Here is a 6,403-nt window from a genome sequence, read left to right on the forward strand (position 1 = left end):
ATTGTTGTTTGGCGGGTCCGGGCTGGGGATTCGAACCAGCCACCTTAGGTGTACGTGGCTGGCGCCTTAGCCGGTTGAGCTATAGGCGCTGAGCCAATGAAAAACTTTTAAAGCTTTGACCCCAGCTGAAATGTGATTACATTCATGCAGAATGATGAAGAAAGGATTATGGAAGAATAATTCAGCAGTTCTTCTAGGATCTTGTTTTCTGAGCCAGCTTCTTCCTTCAGGGCCTTCCCACAGGAATACTAGAAGAGCTTGCGGGTCCTTGCACAGGGAAGGAATGGGTCTAGAGGTGAGAAGGAGAAAGTGTGTTCTATGCTCCTTGCAGGACTCATCTTATTTTACTGTTATCCTTTCTCAGTGGACTATTTTCCAGCATCATGTCTGTGTTGCTCTCCAGAGATAAAATTAGGACTGATGAATGACAGTTGTTGGGCATCAGATTTCTGCTCTGTGTAAAAGAAGAGGTTCCTCAGTTAGAGGAGGTTGACATTTATAGTAGTGAGTTCCCTGTTAATTGGAGATATTTGAGCTAAATTGGATGTTTGTGAGTTGAGGATCCAAAGAAAGATTTTTAATTTTAGTAAGGGGTTGGGTTAAAGGTGTGTGGTTACTCATATGTAAAGGGATGAGCACAGTTTGTCTGGTTCAAATTGAGGATAGTGGTCTGTCTATATAGACCCAGCTGATCTAAGATTGGATGTCAGTGTATCAGATGAATGGACCACGAAGACCTTTATGTCACCATCAACGTTTGTAAAACATTAGCTCTTTCAGTGTGATTAAAATTGATGAAAATTATAATACAGTATGTAAACTCCAAATCTTTCTGAAATATGATGATTAAGGTAAAAATCTGAAGCCCAGGACTCTTGCCCTTAAGTGTGTTCCTTGAAAAAGACTTAATCTCTTCATAACTTTCTTAACAGGTTCCTGTTTAACATGCTTACTGTTAATATGTTACCTTTTGGTCTCCATGAAAGTAAAGAGGACAAAGACTTTTAAATAAGATAAGGGGCTGCCCTTCTGTCTTTGGGAGCAAGGAGTGACTTATTCGCCATGTACAGTAAGGCCCAGATAGTTCTTGGGATCTTACTTATTTGATTAGACTTACATTCATAATCCAGATGTTGTAGATTGGCTCCCTAGTTTCGTGAATTTCCTGAAATTCTATGTATGCATATGTGCATATATGTATTTTCCTGGGAAGAAAAGTCCATACTTTTTTTTTTTGCAGTTTTTGGTTGGGGCTGGGTTTGAATCCGCCACCTCAGGCATGTGGGGCCAGTGCCCTACTCCTTTGAGCCACAGGCGCTGCCCAGTGGGGCATACAATGTGCTGGGGTGTCATGGGGTACAGTGTGCTGTTTTCAAATACATTTTGAAATACTCTCATCAAACTGGTTAACATAACCTTCATGTCATTCTCTTAGTCATTAAGTTAAGGCATTCATACTCCAGTCCATACTTCTATAAAAAAGATTTTCAGTTGGGGCTGTGACCCCAAAATATTCATAACTATTTACCTTCATTTTAGTGATTGGTTCAGCATTCAAACTGAAAATAACCCTGGGAGATTGTAATCTTTCATACATTAGTGTTAATAAAAAAAATCTAGTAGTTTTGTAATAATAGCAGTAGGATCAACTAGCTGAAGAGGATGTTCCGTTCTTTGCATGTAAAGAGGTGGAGGGAACCTTTATATTCAAAGAGTTGAAAGGGGAAGCAAATGACAGGAGTCTGGGCTCCTCACCACATCCAGGAGGTTCTCTGCCCACTAGACATCCTTGCCCAGAGTCAAGACAAGGGTTTGATTTATCTGAAAGTGCTGTGCAGAGTACGCTACCCGTCTGAAGTAGTGGCGTCTGATTTCTGTTTTCAGACTGATCCTTTAACACCTCGCCTAGGCGTCTCCCTGATACCATCGCAGGCGATAACGGTGCATCTCTGGGGAGCCTGCCAGGCGTATGTGTCGAATGGGGAAGCGCGAGCGAGGCTCAATACCTGGCCTAAGGGGGAAAGGTGTGCCAACTAGCCCAGCCATTCCAGGCGCGGGGGTGGTGGAATGTGGCAACTTGCACAGAGTTGCACAGGCTTTAGTCCTGCTCTGAGAGTGCCGAGGTCCAGTTCCTGCCATTTCCTAGCTCGCTGACCTGAGGCAGGTCATCGTCATCTCTAAACCTCAGTTTCCGTCTGTGCAATGAGAAGACCTCGACCCACTCAGAAACTGCCTCGACGCGAGGTGCTACCCCTTTAAGGAGGTCCGGGGTGCGGAGGGGCTGGCCGCACCTCCTTCCCTGGCGCGGCGTCCCGCAGACCACCTGTCTCCGGCCTTGCCCCGCCCCTTTCGGGAGGGGTGGGGAGGAGAGAGCGGAGAAGGAAGGCTGAGAGTTTTACCTTGCGGGGCGCGCGGCGCATGCGCACGGCCGCACAGGTCCCCGGCGCCTTCACTTCCTGGCATTTCCCCCTCCCCCTCTTCGCCGTTACCCTGTACATCCGGGTCACTTGCCCTCCCAGCTCCGAGCCGCTGCCGTCGCCGCTGCCTGGCTCTTAGCGGCTCCGCCACAGGGGCAGGTGCCGAGGGGCTCGCGGGCCGGCCGCCGTCGCTCCCCCGCTCCGGGCCCGGGGCTCCCCCTAGCGCCGCTGAGGAGTCACGGCTGCGGCTCGCGGAGGGCGCAGGAGCGGGGCTGAGAGCGCCTGGAGGCCCGAGCGGAGGGTGAGTGGTTTTTACCATTTTTCCCTCTTCCCTCATACCCCTCGCTCTCATGCTCCGCGACCTCATTTTGGGGCCTGGGCCGGCGCGTGGCTTCCTCCTCCTCCCCGGGCGCGACGGGCCCTACCCGGGCCCCGCAGCGCCCCTAGTCCTTCCTTCCCGGCCCGCGGCGCTCATTCATTCGGATCTTCCTTTCTTCCGCCCCTTCCTTCCTCTTATACCTCCATGCCCGACCTCACCGCACCCTTCCACGCCCAAATCCTGTGGTCTCCCCGCGACTTTTGGCTCCGTAGCTCCTTCCCCTCGGCGTCGACGTTTGCCCCCCACCCGGCCTTCTCCCACCCTTTCCTTCTCGCGGCTGCCTCTCCTCTCCTCCTGCCCTCCTCTCCTCCCTTTGCTTGTCCCCAGATCCACACCCCCTTCTCCCTCCGGCCCCGCCACGCCTCACCCGGCGTCCAGCCCTCGCGATCGCTGGGGTTGAAGTTGGTGTCTTTACTGCTTTACTGTCTCCACTTCGTTTTCCGCCTTCATGGCCAGACTTAAAACTTATGTACTGCGTTGACCTTTTCATTTCCAGAGTTTGAAGTCCAGATTCTCAGTCTTGGGATGTGGTCTCAGTATGTTTCCAAAACACACAATTTCTGCTATAATTACCCAAATCTGTGATTATCAAACTTTAGTAGAAATGGCAATTGCTGTGGGGATTTCTTTTTAAACTCCTGGCTATTCTTGGCAATACTAAATACCTTTTTCTTTTTTTTTTTTTCTGCAAGAGTGTTTATGATGGATTAATTTTTCTGAGTATAAAATTTGGCGAACGATTGTTATTTTTCCTACTCCTCCAGATTCCTCCTGTTTCCTTGACAGATTTGCCACATTACGTGTTAATACTTACCTATTAATGTTTGTGGATGAGTTTTTTTTCTTGTCTCATCTGTCAGCGTGTAATTGGGTGCCCCCTGCGTGCTGTATGCTGATGAATTTTCTTAATGAATGTGATACCTCGAAGTGCCATTCTGGATAAGACAGAGTTTTTGGAATTCGCTTACACATTTTGCCCCCTTCTGTAAGTTTATTGAGTTTGCCACCTTTTCACTCTTAAATCTCTATGTGAAAAATGTGTATCACCCGATATTGTGTTGCAGTTTGGCAGACTGACATTCCAGAGGAGTGTTTTATATAGCTAAAGGAATTTCAATCACTCAGGTGTTTGGTGACTTAATATTGTAAATTATTATAGGCTAATATACCTCAAGCAAACACACTGATACTTTTAATTCTTTAATTATGTTTAATTATAGAAACAGAAGCTTTGTGTCTAGAAAGACTTGATAACTTGGGCTTATTTGATAGCACATTTGTAAAGTGTTGCAGTTAGCTGAAACTGCCTACTCGGCATTCATAAAGTGAAATGACAGCATTTTTTTTCATGTGATTTTCATAGTCCATAATATTGAATCCAAGGGAATTTCTTACTCCTAAAGCACACCTACCCACATGCTGTTATGATGATATTGTTATCAATATTTATGTTAGCATTTTCTAACAACCCTTTTTCTTTCTGGTATTAAGAAGGCACTTGGTTTGGATAACTTAAAAATTTCTTAACTCATAGTTAAGATAATGGTTGTTTTTTGGCAGAGCTGTTTTGTTAGATGTTGATTAAAAACCTTTAAAAAAAACTTAAAAAACTTGCTTTTGTAGGAGTATAGAATGTATAGTATGAACTCAAGATTATGTAATTAGGTAGAGGTTAGATTTTTCTCTTTGAGAAAGTGCTCATCAAAGGGAGGTGATATTAGTGAGTTGATTCTAGTTGCCTCCACAAATTATAATTTCAGATGCCAAGTAAAGTCAGTGCAGTTTATTTTGATAGATTACAGGAGATTTTTTACTTAAGTGAATTTAAAAATTAATTTCTTTGAAATTTCCAAAAATAAATGGGTTAGAAAAATTACATGTTAATTTAAGTCCTGCCCCTCTTGAGACTGACTAATTTGAAATGGTCATTTATCTTTACATATTAAATAACAGTTCATGGAGAAGTATAGAGGGATACTTTTTTATTGCTCATCTTCTTGGGAAAATACTGGATTGTCATTTATGAGGTTACTTAATTCTTATTAAGTATTGATGCATTCAACTGTTTAGGAGCCTGTAATTTTCCCTTTCATTGTTTAAGGAAAAGAAGACTATAATACACATATTTAGATGTTATTTAATTGTGTTGTTAGTGGCATGCCTGCTAGTGTTTTTGGTCCCTCCTTTTCTGTAACTACACCAGAGTTTAGCACAGTGCCTGCCTGGTGCATAGTGGATTCGCAGTAAATGTTTTGAACACTTGAATGAAGGGCAAGACCAAAGAGTTTTAAACCATGAGGGCACTTTGTAATTATGTGGCAAAAATTTGGAGAAATATGTTGATTTCTCTGAGCTCCAGTTTTCTCAAGTATCTCCTACATTTTGAAGACTGCTGTACTGGGTTTTTTAAATTGCTTTGAGAAAAAGTGCAATAGACATACCATTTTATGTTATGCTTCAGTTCATAGAAGGGATTTCTTTATTTAGGATGGGTATTTGATGTATGTATCTAGTCAGCATTTATGAACAATAGTCAATTCACATAATTTCTTGTGCATTTCAAATTTCTGAACCTCAGAATAAAAGTTTTTGGATGCATGAGTTCATCCTATATCACGATTAGTTCACTAATTAACTTGGCTCTTAATTATTCTGTAATATTGAACACCTACTATATGCCATGTCTCATACACATTAGATTAGTTTTATGACAATCTTGCAAGGTATGGAATAATTTCTAATTAATTACTAATGAGTATTAGTGGAAGTAAGGCCCAAAAGGTAATTCATTCAAGCATACTCCCAAGTGGGAGATGTTGAAGACTATAATCTGAACCCAGACCTATACAATTCATTGCCTTCAGTAAAGTTTTATTTCAAGGTACTAATTTTAAGTCTTATGTTTTATATTTATTTAGAGAGTATACTTAAAACAGCACATCTCAAAACTTGTTTAAGTCACATACAGGATAATCACTTGTTCTGTGCTCTCCCATGAGCATATACAGTATTAAAATTTCCTGCTCACTAGTCAGTAGCTTCACCCCTTCCCTATACATGCAAGTAATTGGAATGCAAATAAGTTACATTTGTAAAACTTTTTAAACAAGGAGATCTTTCTTAGAACTATGATCATTTGAATACATACATTCCTTTGTTTTTTTTTTTTTTTTTTTAAAGACAGAGTCTCACTGTGTCCCCCTTAGTAGAGGGCCCTGGCCTCTCACAGCTCTCAGCAACCTCAAACTCTGGGATTTAAGCGATTCTCTTGCCTCAGCCTCCCAAGTAGCTGGGACAACAGGCACCACCAACAACACCTAGCTATTTTTGGGTTCTAGTTCTCATTGTTTGGTAGGCCCTGGCTGGGTTCAAACCTGGCCAGTTCTGGTGTATGTGGCTGGTGCCCTACTTCTCAGCAACAGGGGCCAAGCCTACATTTCTTGCTATACAACCTCACATCTGGATAATGATACCATGGGTGAGAATGACTGTTTTCAAAGATATTTGTGGCTCGGCGCCTATAGCTCAACCGGCTAAGGCGCCAGCCACGTACACCTAAGGTGGCGGGTTCGAATCCCCAGCCCGGACCCGCCAAACAACAATGACG

General features: G+C 43.4%; 1 protein-coding gene across 26 annotated transcripts in view; it reads left to right on the forward strand.

Annotated features, from left to right (window-relative positions):
* Positions 1-6,403, forward strand: part of FAM49B (family with sequence similarity 49 member B) — a 157,980-nt gene that overhangs the window by 60,843 nt on the left and 90,734 nt on the right. For 4 of the 26 annotated variants that reach the window (XM_023517020.1, XM_023517033.1, XM_003782342.2 and 1 more), the window contains exon 1: positions 2,442-2,718. The exons of 20 other annotated variants lie outside the window; for them this stretch is intronic. The gene's annotated coding sequence lies outside the window, so the exon portion shown is untranslated. Of the gene's footprint in view, positions 1-2,408; positions 2,719-6,403 lie in introns of those variants that run through there. 2 more of the 26 variants (XM_023517046.1, XM_023517025.1) reach the window with 2 other exon arrangements.

This window comes from Otolemur garnettii, unplaced genomic scaffold, assembly GCF_000181295.1.
Source record: "Otolemur garnettii isolate 467f Iridium unplaced genomic scaffold, OtoGar3 scaffold00004, whole genome shotgun sequence".
Lineage (NCBI taxonomy): Eukaryota > Metazoa > Chordata > Mammalia > Primates > Galagidae > Otolemur > Otolemur garnettii.